The 21,620-nt window shown below is 41.6% G+C and overlaps 1 protein-coding gene across 2 annotated transcripts in view; it reads right to left on the minus strand.

Moving 5' to 3' along the window:
• LOC122556217 (plastin-1-like) overlaps positions 1 to 21,192 on the minus strand; it is a 155,364-nt gene extending 134,172 nt beyond the window's left edge. Inside the window, exon 1 of one of the 2 annotated variants that reach the window (XM_043702777.1) lies at positions 21,093 to 21,192. The gene's annotated coding sequence lies outside the window, so the exon portion shown is untranslated. Of the gene's footprint in view, positions 1 to 20,900 lie in introns of both variants that reach the window. The other variant, XM_043702778.1, reaches the window with a different exon arrangement.
• Between the last annotated feature and the right edge of the window lie 428 nt (positions 21,193 to 21,620).

Here is a 21,620-nt window from a genome sequence, read left to right on the forward strand (position 1 = left end):
CACAGTAGCGCTCAGTGGCCCTTGGAACACAAGGGAGGTAGTGGTCTGGCAGGGAGAAATCAGTCAGGGTGTCCCCACATCTGGTTCCTGGCAGCAGGAGTACAGTCCGGATTTAATGAGAAAAGGGTGGGAAGGATTTGTTGCAGGAAACACTCCATGCTGATAACAAACCGAATCAAGAAACTTGCTAAGGAGTAAAATCACACGAGACCAATGATCTAAGCCCACCAGAAGTTAATGGAGCCCGCATGGATCTCCTGTGCTCATACAGAGTCACCCAACAAATCCTGTCCAAATTTGTCAAAAGCCTGTGGGGGTACCTTGCTCACAGGTAGTTATTGCCCAACATCAGTAGCAGCAGAAAGGAAAGAGAGGTTGCTGATAATTTCCCTTTCCCTTCCAAGCTGGTGATATCTCTCTCTCTCTCCCCAAGACTCTAGCAATGATCACAGCCGACTGGAAGCTCCCATGGGGTGAATTCCCATCACACCGAGGGGATCGACCAAGTGGGAATCCTGGTGCTGTGCAGGTTTGGATTGAAATAGTGTAATTCTCTTGTGTAATTGCAGCTTGGGTTTCCCACCAGTTCTCCAACTAATGTGCAGAACCAAGTCAATTCCATAGACTTGATACATATAAAATTAAATGCACTTGACTAAAGGTCACATAACAAGTACAGCTGATATAAAATTTGGATTCATACATTAAGGAATATCAGAAATGACAGGTCTGACATTCTCCAGCACCCCTTATTTTGTGAAATTGATTTAGAAATTAGAATCACTCACTAATAAAGTGTGCTGTTGACAGAAGCAAGCAAGACCAGCTGCAATCACAATGTCATTGCCTTGATGCCCTTTAAGTGGAGGCTTCTTCTTTAATGTAGCTGAGTTTTCATATGCAAACATCATGCAAACAAGAACACGTTACATTTTAATGAATAGTGCATTGCTATCAATTGTTAGCAATAAAGAGAAAAATGTCATTGCATCTACAAACGACCATAATATTTAGTAAAGCACAGTAATAATTAAACTAGGCTGACCGGCATCTCGCAAAATTAATATTCAATCCTCTTTAAAGTCTTGTTACCCTTTGGAAAATTGCTATTTCATATATTCAGGGGCTGTCAGAAGGCAAGTGGAATGTTAAACAACGACATTCCCAAGTGATGGGTTTCACTAAAGGGTCAAACAGATTTCAGGAGAGAATTCTGAAATTCCAAAAACTTCAGAATTCTAAAGGAGGTTGATGTCCAAAGATGCAGCTGCCGATCATGAGGCAAAGGAAAGGGGAGGAGTCTGCATAAAATGCCTTCAAATCATTTATAATTAAATGTTTAAAACAGCTTGTATTTTTAATCAATTTTTTGATGTGTTACGAATTCCATCAGAGTTGCTCAAGGATCAAATCTTGAGGAGATCACAGGGATAGGTAGGACAAGGCCATTAAGGGATTTCAGCAAGAGATTACCAATTTTCAGTTTGAGACATTGGAAGTCTTGAGGCCAATTCAGCAAAATCGAGAGTGAGACACAAATGAGACTTGGAGGACTTTGATTGGTCACACTCATTGAAAGACAAAGTGGCACAGTGGTTAGCACTGCTGCCTCAGAGCGCCAGAGACCCGGGTTCAATTCCCGCCTCAGGCGACTGATACGTTCTCCCAGTGTCTGCGGGGGTTTCCTCCGGGTGCTCCGGTTTCCTCCCACAGTCCAAAGATGTGCAGGTCAGGTGAATTGGCCATGCTAAATTGCCCATAGTATTAGGTAAGGGGTAAATGTAGGGGTATGGGTGGGTTACGCTTCGGCGGGGCAGTGTGGACTTGTTGGGCCGAAGGGCCTGTTTCCACACTGTAATGTAATGTAATCTAATCTAATCTAAGAACCTCTTAGTCATAAAACCTTCTTGACTTGACGTGAGAGCAATGTACCCATTCCTGGCCACCATCCCAAGTTTGAGCCAGACAAAGTTGCAAACTTGGCATTCTATTTTATAGTAAACTGGGACTTCAAACCCCATATCTTGGTTAACAGAGCAAGTGGTTAAACAGAGCAAGTAGATTGGGCTTAACTGTTTGATGAAATTGACTGGGTAAATGTGAATGGAGAATGAATGGAACTGGTGCGTGAAAGAAGCTGCAAAACTGAGTATTTAATAAACTCTATCCACAAAGGAAGATGTCTTGCATTCCATCTCACCAACTGACTTGGATCTAGATTGACATTGGTATTAGGGGATGGTTGTAAAAGGTTAAGGTTGGAATCTAAAATTGCTTTTCAGACAGAAGACTGTATTTGGAGTTACTGTGGAGAACATCTGGACCTCAGGGTAAACCTTATTTTTTATTCACTTGTGGGATGTGGGCATCATCAGCTGGGCTGCACTTATTGCCTGTCTCTAGTTACCCTTAGTGTGTCAGAATATGATTTCCCACTGAAGTTTTGCAAAGCTGTACCATACAAATCAACAAGTAGGAAGCTCCGCCCCATTACCATAGTTTTGGGGAGCGGCTTCTGAATGCCATGTTGCCAAATTTGGCCTTGATGCTCAAGGCAATCACTCTCAAATCACCTCCGGCATTCAGTTCCTGTGTCCATGTTTCAACCAAGGCTATATAGTGAGATCAAAGGCAGAGTGGCCCTGGAGGAACCCAAACCAGGCTCAATGAGCAGACCATTGCTAAGTGCTACTTGACTGTGTTGTCAATAACCCCTTCCATTACTTTACTGATGATCAAGAGTAGTTTGAACAGATAGTAATTTACTGGGTTGGACTGATCCTGCATTTTGTGAACAAGACATCCCAGAGCAATTTTCCATTATTGGGCAAATTCTGGTGTTGTAGTTGTGTTGCAGTCTCACTAGCGGAGAGACTATTTCCAGAGCACAAGTCTTCAGTACTCCAGAATGTTGTCAAGGCCCATGAACATGGCAGTATCCTGTGTATTCAGGGAATTTTTGATATCACATGGAATGAATTAAATTGTATGGAGTAATAGATCCTGAGAACTTGGGCAACACAGTGGCTTGGTGGTTAATCCTGCTGCCCCACAGCTCCAGGGGTCCAGGTTTGATTCCACCATCGAGTGACTGTCTGTGTGAAATCTGCACATTCTTCCCCACCCCACTCCCCCAACACCCCTCACATCTGTGAGTTTCCTCCCACAGTCCAAAGATGTGCAGGCTAGATGGATCGGCCGTGCTAAATTGCCCGGTGTCCAGAGATAAATTAGGTTAGGCATGGGAAATGCAGGGTTTGAGGGATAGGGTGGGGGGTTGGGCCTGGGCGGGCTGTTCTTCAGCAGGTAGATGTGGACCTGATGGGCTACATGGCCTGCTTCTGTACTATAGGGATTCTATGATTCGACAAACCTCAGAGGGAGGACAAGTTAAATCAATAGCTTGGTCTGGCTGCAGACAGATACAAATACTTCAGCCTTATCTTTGAACTGATATGCTGGGCTCCCTCATTGGAGGACAAGGATATTTATGAAGCAGTCACTTCTTGTTAATTGTTGAATTTTCCACTGCCTCTCAATTGGGAAGTCCGTCCCAAATGAATTACTGAACATTCTCTGGACTGCTTCAAAGTGTCACAATGCCTTTCCTTCAAAAAAAACCCAACCAAAAACAAACTGTTCACAGTATTCTCGATGTGATTTAACTTGCGCCTTGTACAGCTTGAGCAAGCCTGCCCTATTTTTATACTCTATTCCTTTCGAAATGGAACCAAGCTTTCCATTTGCCCTCCCTCTTAAATACAAAACACGGATGCACATTCCCTGTGCAGCAGTTTCTGTTTAAATGATATTCAGTTTCTCTATTCTTCCTGCTCAAGTGCAGAATCAATGGGCAATAAATACTGGCCAGCCAACAATACCCATAATTGCACAAATGAATAAAAAAAAAGTCTTCCCCAATATAAACCCTGCCTTATTTAAAATAGCCAATTCAAAGATTGCCATGTGAAACATATATAAAGATCCATATATCTTATGGATCACTCAATACTGGAAAACGGTTTGAATTTTAGGACCATGTAGGAGATAGTCAACCTTATTGGACAGATGGATGTGTGCCAAAAAAAAAAAAGGTACTTGCTTTTGGGACATCCAAACCTTATGGCTCAGACTCTCAAAATGAAATCTGGTGATCAAAATATCCCCCAGATGCAAATAAGGTGGTTTTGAAGTTCCTCTTAGCTCTTTTTTAAAAACTTCCCTCACGGGGTGTGGGCATCGTTGGTTCTGCCAGCATTTTTTGTCCATCTCCAGTTTCCCTCTAAGGTGGTGACAAGCAGCCTTCTTGAACTGCTGCAGTCCATGAACTGTGGATAGACCCACAATGCTGTCAGAGAGTGAATTCCAGGATTTTCACTCAGCACTGACGGAACAGCAATTTGTTTCCGATTTAGGATCATGAGTGGCTGAGACGAGAATTTGCAGATGGTGATGTTTCGATCTATCTCTCTGCTGTCCTTTTCCTTCTAGGTGGTGGTGGTTGTGAGTTCAGAAGATGCTGTCTCAGGAGCCTTGATGAATTGCTGTGCATCTTGTAAATAGCAGCAGCAATGTGTCTGAGCATGACGGTGGAGGGAGTGAATGTTTGTGGATTTGCTGCAAATCAAACTGACTCGTTTCTCCTCAATTGCATTGCTGGAGCTGCACCAATGCAGGAAAGTGGGGAGTATTCCATCACACTCCTGACTTGTGCCTTGTAGATGGTGGACAGGCTTTGGAAAACTGGAGGTGAGTTACTTGCTGCAATATTCTTTGCTTGTGACCTGCTCTTGTAGCCGCTATATTTAAACAGCTAGTCCAGTTCAGTTTCTGTACAACATTAACCCACTGAATGCTGATAGTGGGGATTCAGTGATGTTCATACCATTGAATGTGAAAGGATTGTGGTCAGATTACCTTTCATTAAAGATGGTCAATGCCAGGTATTTGTGATGCGAATGTTAGTTTTCACTTTTCAGCCCAAGACTGGATGATTCCAGATCTTGCAGTATTCAGACAAAATCTGCATCAGTATTCGAGCAGTCTCAAATCATGCTGAACATTGTCGTTCATACAATGAACATCTCCATTTCTGACCTTATGATGGAGGGGAGTCATTGATGAAGCAGCTGAAGGTGGTTGATCTTAGGACACTACCCTAAGGAACTCCAAGACGACCTAGGTTAAAGTCCCACCTGCTCCAGACACATGTCATAGCATATCTGAACAAATCGATTAAAAAGCATTTTCACACACATCTCTTATGCTTCATAAAACATACCTGAGGAACTTCTGTAGAGATGCCATGGAGCTGAGATAACTGACCTCCAACTACCACAAGTGTCTTGACTTAGCAGTATATCACATTGCTCAACATAAGGTATTTTAACTGCTGCAAAACTCATTCTATGATGATGTAAAGGGCGATTTCTGCCATGCAAATAGTTTACTATTTTATTGCCCTTAAATTGTGCAAAGTTAACTCATATACCTTTGTGCTATTCTGTGGACTAGCTACGTACAAATGTCTTGTGCATTAGTCCACAATTTGCTTAATTTTATATCAGTAATACTTAGTGCTCATTAACCATCAGCAAGATTCAAGTGCCTAATGCCTTCCAATCTTTCAATGTGATATTCATAATAGGTTTGGCCAAAGATAGCATTTATAGATTGATAAAAAGAAAGCTATTCAAATATTCTTCTTTCTTCTCTCCATCTCATGCCCCACCATGGGAAAACAAGAGCTAAAATCAATCAAGGTGTGTGAAAGCGACCATACATTACAGAATTTACAAGTCAGACCATGATAATTGTCTTTAACCAGCTTCTGGCAACTCTTAGTACATTAAAGTAAATTACAAATATGATCCACTTTCCATATTGCAATATGGTATTTTACTTTTAGAAAGTTACACACAGATAATGAACAGAACAGATGGGAAAATTTTCAACCTATGTCACCTTCAATCCAAAACCAAGATAATGTTAATCTCTGTCAGACCTATGTGTGTTCACTCCGAAACCGGAGGTGCAAGCCAGTGTCAACACCTCCTCTGAATCTTAGGAGCAAAATGGGCCTTCTGCCAAACCCCAAGAAAAGCAGGTCCTCTTCCGGCCAGGAGAAAGTGAGGACTGCAGATGCTGGAGATCAGAGCTGAAAATGTGTTGCTGGAAAAGCGCAGCAGGTCAGGCAGCATCCAGGGAACAGGAGAATCGACGTTTCGGGCATAAGCCCTTGTTCAGGAGGAGCCCTCCTGAAGAAGGGCTTATGCCCGGAACGTCGGTCTCCTGTTCCCTGGATGCTGCCTGACCTGCTGCGCTTTTCCAGCAACACATTTTCAGCTCTTCCGGCCAGATAATGGCACAACGGCTCCCACACACAGCAACAGCCCCTTCCACATCACATGAGCCTCTTCCCTATGAAGGCAGGCACAGTCAACAAATCTTATCAGCACCGCCAACATGCCAGCTCAGCCTTCAACTTACTGAAGGAAAGAGTATGAGAGGTCTAGATCTCAAACGGAGATGAAGATCATAGTTAACCGGGCTGCAGTGATCCCAGTGCTCCTTGGTATTTCAGTCTTGGGATACAGGTGTTCCATCCTTAATTGCCCAGGAACAGAGACTGGCTGGAGCCATTTCTGATGGCAGTTACAAGTCAATAAGATTTCCATGGGTAAGGAGTCACATGTAAAGGTGGCAGAGTTTCTGCAATTCATGAACCAGTCTCTTTTTTTGTTAAAATAAAAACAATTGTCAATGATGTCTGGTTACCATTAGCTGAGCTTTTTAAAAAATATCTAAATTTCAGATATATTAACTGAATTCCAATCTCACCATCTACCACGGTGGGATTCAAACCCTTGCCCCTACAGTATTAGCCTCTGGATCCAGAGACAACACAGCACAGCCACCTCCTGCCCCTTACAGCTAATACTGCAAGAGGTGACAGGAATACTACCAGTAGTGGCCAGGCGAGATCCTCCAAATCCAGTGGCGAGAAAGGCAGTACAATAGCAACAAGCTAATTTCCCCAACTAATCACTCAATCAGTTCACTGGCAGGACAGATCATATCATGTGTGTGCCTAATGGACTTCCCAACTAAGTACTCTACTTCAAACCGGATCACAGCAGGGGATTCCAGAAGACGACAGCAGCAATACTTAGGAAATGTTCTCACAGCCTTAAAAAGGGGCAAAAAATCTCCAATTCTTGGGACCAAATTGGGAAAGGCTTATTCAGCTAGACCCCAAAGACACAAGAGACTTTGTTGGGAATACAGAGGGGTGAATTGGAGGTGCCAAAAAGAATGCACAAACTTCCAAACCTACCTACCCAACCCTTCGAGCATTACCTGCCCTACACGCAGCAGAACTTAAGAGGTGACACTTCAGATTTATCAAGTAATTCAGAGAGGTAAAAACAATGACTGCAGATGCTGGAAACCAGATTCTGGATCAGTGGTGCTGGAAGAGCACAGCAATTCAGGCAGCATCCGAGGACAGGCCTCGGATGCTGCCTGAATTGCTGTGCTCTTCCAGCACCACTGATCCAGAATCAAGTAATTCAGAGCCCATCAATTTGGAATGGACGCAAATCATCCTTGATCAAAGGGGCTGCCTGAGGAGAAGTAGCAAAATCCACAATCATTAGATCTTAAAAGCATGGACTATGTCTGAACAAACCTTCTATGAAATAAGGCTGCTAACCAGCAGTTTGATTCATGACCCTTTTAAAAAAAAAAGTCAATCCTGCCTACTGTAAATCACCCACTACCTCAGCATGTAAATTGCACACATACCTCAGTTGGAGGACAGGCAGCTGCCAGGTATTACATCTGAAATGTGACCCAAGTTGGAACACCTGGCATCTTCTCCCTTCTCTCTGCTCAATGAGCCACAAAAGATAGTCAATTATCATTTCTAAAATGAGTGTCTGCCAGATCAGGGAAGTCAGCCAGGAGACTCCCAGTGCACTAATGTAATTTGACAAAATTAAGCTACATCCAAACAACCTCAAGATATAGCTCCCACTTAAAAAAACTAAATGCAAGAGGCTGCCTTTAACATTCTGGGAACCTGCACCCTAAATTCTTCTGTTCTTCAATAACTGTAAGGGATCAATTCTGATGAAAGGTAATTGAACCGAAATGTTATCGGTGTTGCTCTCTCAAGAATTACTGCCAGATCCAATTTGCAGCAACTTCTGTTTTTATTCCAAATTTCCAGCACAGGAAAAGAATAATTTGTCAATACTATCCACCACTACAATAGTAACACTTCTTCTACCACTCTTTATTTACAATTCTCAGGACTTAATGTAGTTTTGTACCAGGTTAGTCACAATCAAAATAACTTATTGAATTTGCAATAGAAAAAAAAAGTGTCCACTTAGTCCAAACAAATCCGAATTGTTTCAAGTGAAAAGTTTTATCAATTGACTTTGACAGAGGAAAACCCAAGGCAATAACATCTTCACTCAATGGATGGTAAACAGGAACAGGAACCCTGAATGATTTTTCTTTGTCCAAATCCAAGGCACTGAGATCAATTGTAGCCCTCCTGTTGCCCTGTAGCTAGCCAACTGGATTGGATCAGACATCAAGCCCAGAGCTTTCTAATCATGGAGGTCCAGCAACTCATGGTCTCAGCCAGTAGAGCAATTGAGAGAGCTTTCGATTCCACTTTAAAATAGGCAACAAAAATACATTTGACCAAGTAATTAGACAGAATTAGTTATATTGTGGTTGAGTCTGGGAAAAAGGTATCAATCTATATTGCAGATGTCTTGATGCAGGGTCAAACATGACCTTTTTACTTCAGCATGATAAATACTAATTATTTTCAGATAAAGACTTCACTTTTCCCCTCTCTCCCTTGAGGCTGATAGAGAGAACCATATCCTAGTTGCCACATTATCATACATCCCTTCCTATGACGGTGTAAAACCATCTATTTTAATATTGACATTAACCCTATGCATGAAAAATTGGAAGCAGTAAACTCAATTCTCACTCAGTTGATATGCTGTACTCAAAAAAGAGTGTTGTGACTATCTTAACTATAAATTTCTGCAATAAATGTCTTATCAAAAACCTTTAACGTGAAAGTTCTGCAGTCTTCCCCAAAGTTTCCCCTTGGCAAAAGAATACTGGTTCAACCAAAAGGGTCTGTTTCCATTTTAGATGATTCGATGACTACGTTTCTATGCTGTTGACCTCATTCCACCAATCTCACTGTGAAAAGTGCAACTATGGGCGACTATACCATGTATTTTTCCAAGGACTTCTGGGAATTTCCCTGCCCTCTATCCAAAACGATCCGAGATTTGATGTTGAATAGGATGAGGTTTGGGAAAACAAAAACAAACAGTCTGGAATCAGCTAGAAGACTGAAGTCATTAAGAGTTTCAATCAACATGATCAAAAAGGGGGATAGGACTCTATAAGGCATGGAGCCTGCAACAGGGTCAAGTCTTTCCAAAAGAAAATTGTAGCTTAATCATAATTAGATATGGGGCAAGAAGTCTGACAACAAAGATACATTAGAGGTATTGGTGGAGGCACAGAATTGACTGAAGTCAGCATATGGGAGAAAGTGAGGACTGCAGATGCTGGGGATCAGAGCTTAAAAATGTGTTGCTGGAAAAGCGCAGCAGGTCAGGCAGCAAAGGAGAATCGACGTTTCGGGCATAAGCCTGCTGCGCTTTTCCAGCAACACATTTTTAAGCTCTGAAGTCAGCATATGCAGAGACTCATGATATACAAGATAAAAAGGTTTGTATCCTTAATTTCAAGGCCAACAACTCTCCCATTCCCTTGTGCTTGGGAGAGAGAGAGAAGGTAAATTAGAAAGTGCCAGCAACTGACTACCACAGTGCATTGCTTTACGGAAATAAACAAAACTGTCGCAGTAGGTACTTGCTACAGATTTACTCTATCAAAATGGACAATGGAAAGCAAGATTGGAACAGCTCATCGGTCACAATACTTCAAGGACAGGAAATGAAAAACATTAAAGAATGTCATTGGTTCATAACATCCGCATCTCTGACCAGTAACATTTGTTGCAATTCAGAACTAGTTACATTTAAAGAATTCTCTGATCCAGATATTAGCAAAACAACTAATAGTTTTACTCAAATTAAAAAAAATTGACAACAATGTGGCTTATTTTACAATGCATACTAAAATACATTTCCAAAGTATGATAATGAATCAGACGAAAGATTTACTTTGCTCTGAATGGTAACTTTGTTTTTTTTTCCCCAAAGCATGTCAAACAACTTGCTCACGTGTTTTGCTTTGCCTTGAGAAATCCAGGTGAAAAAGTAGTGCCTGTATAGTGTCTTGCATAATCTCAAACTATCCCACTGTGCTGTATAGTCAAAGAAGCACTTCTGTTGCGGTGTAGAAAAGGTGTAGATCATGTGTGCACAGGAAAATCCCACCAAGAAATAACTGTGATTAAGTAACTTGTTCAAGTGAGGTTGGTCCAGAAAGAAATAAAGCTGGAAGCTTTTGAATTCATCCAACATCATATCAATTTAATTGCCCATCTAAAATGCAGAGTCTTTGACAATACAGCATCTTTGTCAGTCTACAATTTGTGTTCAATCCTCTGAACATACAACCTTTTGACAAGTGACACCATTCAGCCGCATTCTAAGTTATAACTTGAGTGAAAAGGCACCAAAGTTGCAAACAGCTAGAAAGAAAATATTAAGTAGAGATTTTGAACACACCAGCCATTTTATTGGAAATAAAATTGTAAAACCTTCAGCAACATGCAGGTTAAGTATTGTAGAATTGGACGATCGTGAACACCACAACAAACACTGGTTATGTCCCCTTAGACCTTGCTAAGTTACAATTTTCTATTCCAAAGATGCTTCTTATGCCAAAGTTGTACTACCACCCAGCAAGAGTCTCCGTGATTGCAAGAGACCATATCAATTTATGTACTTAGATTGTCAGAGTCATATTATTCTGGCAAAATCCATGGAGCCTGAAGCTTGGCATTCCACCACATATCCAAATCAATCTCTCAAATTGATATAATGCAGAAGGAAACCAAATAGATGTATTTTTTCCACCTTAAACTGGATAATCACCAGCTAACATTAGGGAGGAACTGGACATACTCTTAGTGGGATGCAAAATATGCTTCATGCTTGAGATTGAAATATGTTACATCAGCTGCTCATGGGTACCTAAGTGACCAGTAATGGATTATTGTAACATCTTATAGGCAAAAGAAACATGTCCCACATTCCATCTTTCTCACTGAGAAAAGAGTCAACCAAACCATGCCACAGTCCCATGACAATCCTGACTAAAGTCAACTTGCATATTTTGAACTTAAATCAATCAGTTAGCTGACAAAGTTAAGCGTTCCTGCTACACCAACTAAGCACCCTCTTCTCATGCTATACAAATTGTTGTTCCAGTTCTAAATTTGATATTCTTGCATTTCAATCCTGTTGCGTGCAAGACAATAACCTTCAACTTTATGTTTCTTTCAGCAATATCTTGCAATATCATAAAGCAATAGTCAAGACCAATTTGAATTCAGCATCTTTCACATCCTACTATTGCAAAGACACTAGCAGAATTAGTATTGTAGAGCTGCCACATTAGTCAGATCTGACTTGAGCTGCTCCTTTGTTATAGGAATGCGGTGGCACAAATACCACCGACTGCATGGAAACCCACTTCAAGAGTTGGATATCTCCTGGTTGACCAGCAAGCTTAAATGGCTGAAAATTATAGATTATATTAGATTACTTACAGTGTGGAAACAGACCCTTCTGCCCAACAAGTCCACACCGACCTGCCGAAGTGCAACCCACCCAGACCTATTCCCCTACATTTACCCCTGCCCCTAACACTACGGGCAATTTAACACAGCCAATTCACCTAACCTGCATATTTTTGGACTGCGGAAGGAAACCGGAGCACCCGGAGAAAACCCACACACAGACACGGCGAGAACGTGCAAACTCCCCACAGTCAGTCACCCGAGTCGAGAATTGAACCCGGGTCTCTGGCGCTGTGAGGCAGTAGTGCTAACCAATGTGCCACCATGCCGCCCACTCCAAATTTAACATTTTTTCCCAAGTTATCTAGAGTATTTTAATTCAATTAAATTAAGGTTAATCTGCACCTTACTTGAAATCACCCACCATATTCCTCAACATCCTTATTTATATTAGAACCATTTATATATTTAAAACATGAAAAAGGCACTATTTGAATGCTCTTCAATAAATTCAATTTACAAGAAACATTTATTTCCAGATGAAGAATCAGTTTGTCATTTACAATGATATTTTCACAGTGTACTCAGCACTTTCAAATCACAGAAACTTAAAAATACCAAACCATAAAGATAAAACAGGAACATGCAATTTACCAAGTAACAAGGCACTGCACCAAATAACAATGGTCCTTGAACTTATTGCACAACTTTCCCTGGAAACCATTCACATTTTATCTCTAAAATATCTACATTACCATTCCAAACTGGAAAACTTTGATCAATACCAAAGTGAAGATTAACCATGCTTAGTCATCTAGTTTCCTTTCCAATGCATTTATAGAAACACAATATAAAGCAGGAGTTAAATTGATGACAACTTCATACACCAATTGCTCACACTGCAAGATTATTAATCATGCAGATCTTGGACAATGTTTAAAGGTTTAAGGCTGAAGTCGAGATCATCAGCTCCTTTAGAGTCAGGAAGCTGATTGCAGGAGAATTTGTGACCATGCAGAATTTCAGCTAGATAGTTTTATCAGCAAATCAATTACTCAGTTGCTCATTTGTATGGTATTCAGGTACCATATTCTAGTGACTTAGTGTTGAGTTCTGAGATAACATACAGTTTATGTGCTTCATAACCTCAAATAACGATTATCTCACCAGAGCTCTTTGTAGGTGATCTTGCAGCACGGATAGGTACCTGGGACTTCGATGTTGTGGCCATTTCGGAGACATGTCAAATAACGATTATCTCACCAGAGCTCTTTGTAGGTGATCTTGCAGCATGGATAGGTACCTGGGACTTCGATATTGTGGCCATTTCGGAGACATGGATAGAAACAGGGTGAGGAATGGATGTTGCAAGTTCCAGGTTTAGATCTTCCATTAAGAACAGGCAAGGCGGTAAAGGGGGGGGGAGAAGGTGTGGCTGACCGTGAAGGATAGTAAAACGGTGGCTGACGGAACTTTTGACAAGGACTCATCTACTCTGAGGTAGTGTGGGCTGAGGTTAGAAACAGGAGGGGAGAGGTCACACTGCTTAGAATTGTTTTGAAAGACCTCCACAGAGTTCCAGGGAGGTGGAAGAGAGGATTGGCAAAATTATGCTGGGTAGGAGTGAAAGGAACAGGGTGGTCATTGTGGGGGACTTTAACTTCCCCAACATTGACTGCAAATGCTATAACTCTAGTACGTCGGATGGATCAGTTTTTGTCAATGTGTACAGGAGGGTTTCCTGACACAGTATGTCGAAGGGCCGACAAGAGGGGAGGCCACACTGGATCTGATGCATGGTAATAAACCAGGCCAGGTGTTTGATTTAGTTGTAGGTGAGCACTTTGAAGAGAGTGACCATAATTCAGTTACGTTTAGTTTCGCGATAGAAAGGGATAGGTACATGCCACAGGTCAAGAGTTATAGATGGGGCAAGGGCAATTACAATGCAATTAGGCAAGAATTAGGATGCATAGAATGGGGTAGCAAAATGCAGGGGATGCAGACAATGGAAATGTGGGGCTGGTTTAAGGAACAGATACTGCGTGTCCTTGATGGGTATGTCCCTGTCAGGCAGGGAGGAAGTGATAAGGTAAGGGAACCGTGGTTTACTACAGAAATTGCATCTCTTGTTAAGAAGAAGGAGGCTTATGTATTGATGAGGCAAGATGGTTCAGATGAGGCGATGGAGAGTTACAGATCAGCTCGGAAGGATTTAAAGAGAGTTAAGAAGAGCAAAGAGAGGACATGAGCAGTCTTTAGCAAATAGAATAAAGGAGAACCCTAAAGCTTTCTATAGGCATGTGAGGAATAAAAAGGATGACTAGGGTAGGAATAGGGCCAAAGACAGAAATAGGAAGTTGAAAGGGGACCCTGTGGAGATTGGGGAGGTGCTAAACAAATATTTCTCATCAGTGTTCACTCAGGAAAAGAAGAATTTTGCAGAGGAGAAGAATGAGGTATGAGATATTAGACAAGAAAGGATCGAGGTTAGTTACGAACAGGTGTTATCAATTCGAGAAGGAGTGAAAGTAGACAAGTCCCTTGGCCCAGATGGGATTTATCTGAGATTTATCTGAGGATTCTTTGAGAAGCTAGGGAGGGGATAGCAGAGTCTTTGGCTTTGATCTTGGAGTCATCATTGTCTACAGGTTTAGTACCAGAGGACTGGAGGATTGCAAATGTTGTGCCCTTGTTAAAAGAAGCGCAATAGAGATGACCCAGGTAATTATAGACCAGTGAGCCTTACTTCTGTTGTAGGAAAGGTTTTGGAAAGGATTGTAAGAGATAAGATTTCTAATCATCTATCAAGCAACAATTTGATTTCAGATAGTCAACATGGTTTCGTCAAGGGCAAGTCGAATCTCACAAACCTCACTGAGTTTTTTGAGAAGGTGACCAAGCATGTGGATGAGGGTAGGGCAGTTGACGTGGTATACATGGACTTCAGTAAAGCCTTTGATACGGTTCCACAAGGTAGGCTGTTGGAGAAAATGCAGATGCATGGAATGGAAGGTGATTTAGCAGCTTATTTTAGAAACTGGCTTTCTGAAAGAAAGCAGTAAGTGGTGGTTGATAGAGAATATTCAGCCTGGAGTCCAGTTACTAGTGGTGTGCCACAAGGATCTGCTTTGGGACCACTACTGTTTGCCATTTTTATGAATGACTTAGACGCAGGCATAGGTGGATGAATTAGTAAATTTGCAGATGACACTAAAGTCAGTGGAATAGTGGACAGTGTGGAAGAATGTTACAGGTTGCAGGGGGACTTGGATAAACTGCAGAATTGGGCTGAGAGGTGGCAAATGGAGTTCAGTGCAGCTAAATGTGAGGTGATGCACTTTGGGAAGAATAACAGGAAGGCAGAGTGCTGGGTCAATGGAAAGATTCTTGGTAGTGCAGATGTGCAGGGGGATCTTGGAGTCCAGGTACACAGATGAGATTCCCTACAGTGTGGAAACAGGCCCTTTGGCCCAACAAGTCCACACCGACCCTCCAAAGAGCAACCCACCCAGACCCATTCCCCTACATTTACCCCTTCACCTAACACTACGGGCAATTTAGCATGGCCAATTCACCTAACCTGCACATCTTTGGACTGTGGGAGAAAACCAGAGCACCCGTAGGAAACCCATGCAGACACAGAATGTACAAACTCCACAGACAGTTGCATGGGGTGGGAATTGAACCCGGGTCTCTGGTGCTGTGAGGCAGCACTGCTAACCACTGAGCCACCATGCTGCCCCTGAACGTAGATCCCTCAAAGTTACTGTTACAGGTTGATAGTGCTGCTAAGAAGGAATACGGTGTGTTCGGTTTCATTTGTAGAGGGATTGAGTGCCAGAGCCTCAATATCATGCTGCAAATATACAAAACACTGGTGTGGCCACACTTGGAATATCGTGTACAGTTCTGGCCGCCATATTCCGGGAAGGATGTGGAAGCATTGGAAAAGGTACAGAGAAGATTTACTAGGATGTTGCCTGGTCTGGAGGGAAGGTTTTATGAGGAAAGGTGGAGACACTTGGGTCTGTTCTCATTGGAAAGAAGAAAGCGAAGAGGGGATTTGATACAGACATACAAGATGATCAGAGGATTAGATAGGGTAGACAGTGAAAGTCTTTTTCCTCGGATGATGACGTCAGCTTGCACGAGGGGGCATAACTACAAATTGAGGGATGATAGATTTAAGACAGATGTCAGAGGCAGGTTCTTTACTCAGAGTGGTAATGCCCTATCAGCCAATGTAGTCAACTCAGCCACATTAGGGAGATTTAAACAATCTTTGGAGAAGCACAATGATGATGGGATAGTGTAGGGGGACAAGCTGAGAATAGTTCACAAGTTGGTGCAACATAGAGGCCGAAGGGCCTGTTCTGCACAGTATCGTTCTATATTCTACGGACTGATCTTTTATGTTTGTGTATCCCCATCTAACATATAAACCTGATTAGATTGTTTTAAATCAATTGGATCAATATTAAAATGAAAATCAATCATGTTTAGTGATCTAGTTTCCTTTCAATTGCAATTATAGAAACACTTATAACTCAGTTTGGTTAGTGGTGTAAATTCAGATCTGCCACTTATTATGTTGTGACACACCAACCACTGGTTTGCTAAAAAGCTGTAATATCATTTCATCTGATGCACTGGACTACACGTGGAAAAAAAAATTTCAAACTAATGGAAGGTCTGCCAATGATAATACCTTGCTCAAGGACCGACTGAGGAAACAATAAGTTCAGCATTAATCTTCCACAATAAGGGGATAAGGTTGATAACTTGGGTGTTAGAATTTAAAACTGGGAAACATGTACCCAACTCATTGCACACATGCCTCAACATTTATTTTTTCAGCAGCATGTTGTATGACATACAGACGTCCTGTCTTGGACAGGTGACACTACATTTGATATTTAATTTGAATTCCCAGTGCATTGGAGTCACCTGTGATAATTTAAGCAAATCTCAGGAAACTTGTTGGCAAAATGGAGACAGAAATGGCCCTCAAGTAAATAGTTAGCCTGCAATCACAATCAGCTGAATCTGGTGAGTCTTTCAACCAGAGTGGTGAACTGTATCCCAATTTGGGACTGGATCCTAACAGAGTCAAAGATCTGATCCAAACTGTCTGGCTTGAACATACCAATCCCACCTAGCCACATCATAATAATCATAAAAATGTACAAACATAAAAGAACTGGAAGCAGGAGTCCAATTCAGCCTCTTGAGGCTGCTGTGCCATTTGAGACAATTATGGCTGATCTCATATCTGCTTCAACTCCACTTTCCTGCCCAGTCTCAATAACTCATTAACCCATTACTAACTAAATTTTAAAAAATAGATCTCTCTCCTTAAATTGATTCAGCATCTCAGTATCCACTGCACGATAAGGTAGTGAACTCCACAGAATCATGACATTGAGTAAAAAGTCTCAAGCCTCAATCTTTGCTAACCTCATGCATGACTACCTGGCTATGACAACTGCCAGCTCCACCCTCACTCCCCCAAATCCATAGTATTATTCTAATATCTGGGGACAGCTTTTGACAAACTGTGGCTGTGTCTTTCTACTGCTTGTTTTCCTGCTGAAATGGCAATGGACCGATTAAAAGGTTACAATGAAGTCCTGCTGTTAAATTCAGCAGAATTTCCTAAATGATTCTTTATTAGCACTGGTCCGATCTTGCCTCAGTTAGATTAGCTGAGGACTTCCTTTGCAGATCTTGATTCCAAGAGGAGTCAAATCTCATTCATGAATGCTAACCTCCTCAGGATACTGAACAATGAAAGGCTGGCAGAAAATAAATACAGCACAGTTATAGATTCCTACATATTACCATTTGAATGAGTTAGAAAATATTTTTTCTTCTTTGAAAACATGGAAGATTCAACTTCTTGAGAATAGGTTGAATATCCATGAAATCTACTATTTTAAAATGCGTTTCCAATGTTTCAAATTAGGCTATAGCATAGAAAAGATTTCCCTTTCGAAATTTAAAATATTTCATTCATAATCAATGTTTTAGAAAACTGAGAACAAAAAGCAGTTTTAAATAGAAGTGGCAGTATCTGAATGGGATGTTTTCAACCTGTTCATTCACTGAAAGAGACAGAAGAAAATTAATCCCAAGCTTCATTTCAGTTGTGTCATGCTCAATGATATACAAGCATCCTGCAGAATTTATTCTATGACCTTTAAAACCAATAGCTTAGAACTTTACATGTAATTCCTCTTTCAACAATTCATCCCCATATCTCAGTTACACCTCTTGATTATATCTCTGAAGCATAAAGGGGCTCTATTCCCCATTGGAAGAGTTTTCAATCTGACCCCGCTATTCCATGATACTGTTTAACGGTGCGAGGTTATCAGTGTGCTGAAATGATTTGGAGGTGCTGTGATGGACTGGGGTGGACAAAATTAAAAATCAGAGAACAACAGTTTAAAGTCCAATGGGTTTATTTGGAAGCACTAGCTTTTGAGGCACTGCTTCATCATGAGGTGCAACCACCTGACAAAGAGGCAGCACCTCAAAAGCTGGTGCTTTCAAATAATTGTATTGGACTATAACCTGGTGTTGTGCGATTTTTAACAGTGTGCAGAAAATCAAACCAGCAATGCTCAGAGTAAAGTTTTGAATGGTGGCCAACTCAATTTTCCATTTCTCTGCACGTCCTTGGTCTACTTTGAATTGCTGCACCTGGTATCATCCTATTTCAAAACTCAGTGTGCGAATCTTGACCCATTGCGTGTTGGAGTAAACCTCAATGAGGAACAACAGCATAGTACCCACCAGTGGTAATCAGGTTCATTCTGCCTCAGTTTGCCAGCCCTTACATGGTAAAGCTACATACATAGACTGCACAAATACAGAGTGCAGTCAATTCCACTTACTCGCAATTGAGTGTCTGCAGATGTAGGTGCACAAAAATGAGGCAACACCCAGTATCACTCGAGACTTCCACTTGCTATTCATTATTGGTGTTAAGTGTAAATTATTCAACTAACACCAGACAAATGGCTTGAGAAATTTATGCCGTCAAGTAAGTTCTGACTCTGACTATTCCAGTCCACTTGATTGCTTTGACACAGTTTTGAGGACAACTCCCATGTACAATGTCAAATCATGAAAATACAGTGCTTACTGAAATAATATGCATATCAGCTGATTGAGGAGGGAAAAAGCACATAGCTAATGGCATATCGGAAGTAAAATGCTATTTGCAACATTGATCCATGTTTATTATTTTAACATCAGATTAGCCTCCCATCTTTCGCTCTAAATAAAGCAGTCACGCAGTCCACACCATAACTCATTTCAGGTTCTGTTCACCATCATAAGCATAGGCTCATTCATCTACACTAGTTTATCTTCGTTTTAAATCCTTCCACAGCTTCATTTCTTCCTATTTTTATAATCTTTGCCAGCCATACAATCCTTTAAATCTCACTCCACTAATTCTGTCATCTTATGCAGCCTTATTTTCAACTGATACATCAATAGTAGCGACACCTTCAGTGTCTGCATTCTAAACTCGGAAATTCCTTTATTAAACCTCTCTGTCTCATTCTCCTTCTTTAAGAGATTCCTTAAAATCTCTCTCTTTGGCAAACCTTTTGGTCATCTGTCCTAATAAAATACTCTGTGAAGCCCGAGACGTTCACTCCATTCAGGATACTACCGAAATGCAAGTTAATTGCTGATGTAAATGGCTACTCTAAATAGCTGAAAATATAGGTTCTATCAATTCGACAATGTTTCAAGTACTTCAGTTTATAATAGTCACAGATATAAAAGAGTACAAAATTACATCAATGAGCATCTTGGTACATCTGATAATAGTAAGACCACTTCAATAACATTTACATTCTAGGAGACGACCTCGTGCGGTATAACTTTATTCAGTGGCCAGCCTGTGAACTCTTTGGAGTGGATTCTGTTAGCAATATAGCTGGCTCAACATTACACTTAAGTAAAAATGGAGCTTATTGGTGGAGAAGCAAAAAAGAAAATGATTTGGCAAATCTTAAGGCTTAAATACTCAAAAACACAGTACTGATCTGATTACTTAAGTTGATCATAGGGCACAACGGATACTTACAAAATTCAAAGATTCACAGAATCTCCCACTTGGCTATAACTGGGAACATGTGAAACATATCAATTTTCAGTATTTCATAGGGCACATCAAGAAAATGTATATAGTACAAGCCAGAGCGATAGGAAAGATCAGGCTTGATTAAATACAAAAGCTCTACTTGTTGGAAAACAAAACTGCTTTGTAGCAAATCAAAATGTTTTTGCCCCCCCCCGGACAGGGCCAAAGTTTCCTCTATCATAATAGCTCCTGCCTCTACCGCCCCCTCTGCCCACCTGAACACAGCAAAAAAAACTAAAACTCAGTTCAGTTGAGGCAAATTGCAAGCTGAAGTCCATCCACTCCATGTAGTTCCAAAGCTGCCACGCTGCTCCTTGGCATATGGATGCTGTCCAGCATTGTCAGACACGCATTAGGCAATAATTGCATTTAACCGTTAAACACTAGTTTGATGCTTCGTGCCCATAGGACTTTTAGACACTTGGGTGTAAACTTAATCGGGAATTTACCACATTAGATTTTAACGAAAATGAGCGCGCTGTTCTCAGAAAGGTAAATGCCACTCCTCAAGGACGCTTTCTCACTGTTCTGAGAAATAAAACTTTTAAAACTTGGGCTGGCGGGGGATTAACCACAGCGTCTAATTTTCGCTGTAAGAGCTTTGTATCGCTTCGAAAATGATTAGATCTCCTTGCAAAATGTACATTTACACGCGCAATGTTTTTTTCTCAATATCACCGGTGACAAAACAAAACACTGCGATTAACTCAAACCTTTATAGACTATTTTTCCCAGTAAGTTTCCAGGAAAAACTAAATTTTTTTTAAAAAAAAAGCTGTTCGGTGAAACAAGAGTAAACAACCATAAATTCATTTCATATACAATAAACCCGTCATTAAATAGGATTCCTGTCCAAAAAGGATTGGCCTTAGACTTGCCAAACAGAGTCCAGGATCTTAGATGCACACTATTTTAATGCAAATAATCGCCCTCAAACGGCTTCAATTGAAGCTGCCGCAAAACACTTACAGGTTTGGGAACCGCCTCTCAAGTTAGATCCGAACTATCGGCACAAGACCAAAAGAGAAAAGTTTTATGGGAACAATCGTCAATTTGGTGCGTCCGCTAAAACTAATACCCAGCCGGCGCCTTAACTCAAGCGGCAAGCGATTCTGGAACTTTTGCAGCACAGAAACGTTGGCAGAATGGACTGGGACTCACTGTGTGGAGGTAGCTCGGCTCCCGAAAGCAGGTGGAGGGAAGGCTGGTGCAGAAACACAGTAAGAGCGTCGTCCCGGCTCCACCGCTATTGTCAGCTTTATGTCCCGCCCCCTGCTCCAGGTGCTCCCTCCGTGCACGTCCATCAAAGGCACCCGCCAATGGGGCTCGAGTGCCCGAGGGAAGGAGGCAGGGCGACAGGTAAGTGGGCGGAGCAAGTGACGTGAGCAGAGCTCGTGAAGGACGGTTGCCATGGCCGACCAAGGACGCGCCCGCTGAGAGAGGCGGTGATTGTCGAGGCCGGGAGCCTGGATCAGTGGTGCTGGAAGAGCACAGCAATTCATGCAGCATCCGAGGACAGGCAAAATTGACGTTTCGGGCAAAAGTCCACGCTTCAGGCTCTCTGCCTTTATTCCTGATGAAGGGCTTTTGCCCGAAACGTCGATTTTGCCTGTCCTCGGATGCTGCCTGAATTGCTGTGCTCTTCCAGCACCACTGATCCAGAATCTGGTTTTCAGCATCTGCAGTCAT

This window comes from Chiloscyllium plagiosum, chromosome 13 (genome assembly GCF_004010195.1).
Source record: "Chiloscyllium plagiosum isolate BGI_BamShark_2017 chromosome 13, ASM401019v2, whole genome shotgun sequence".
NCBI classification, from domain to species: Eukaryota; Metazoa; Chordata; class Chondrichthyes; order Orectolobiformes; family Hemiscylliidae; genus Chiloscyllium; species Chiloscyllium plagiosum.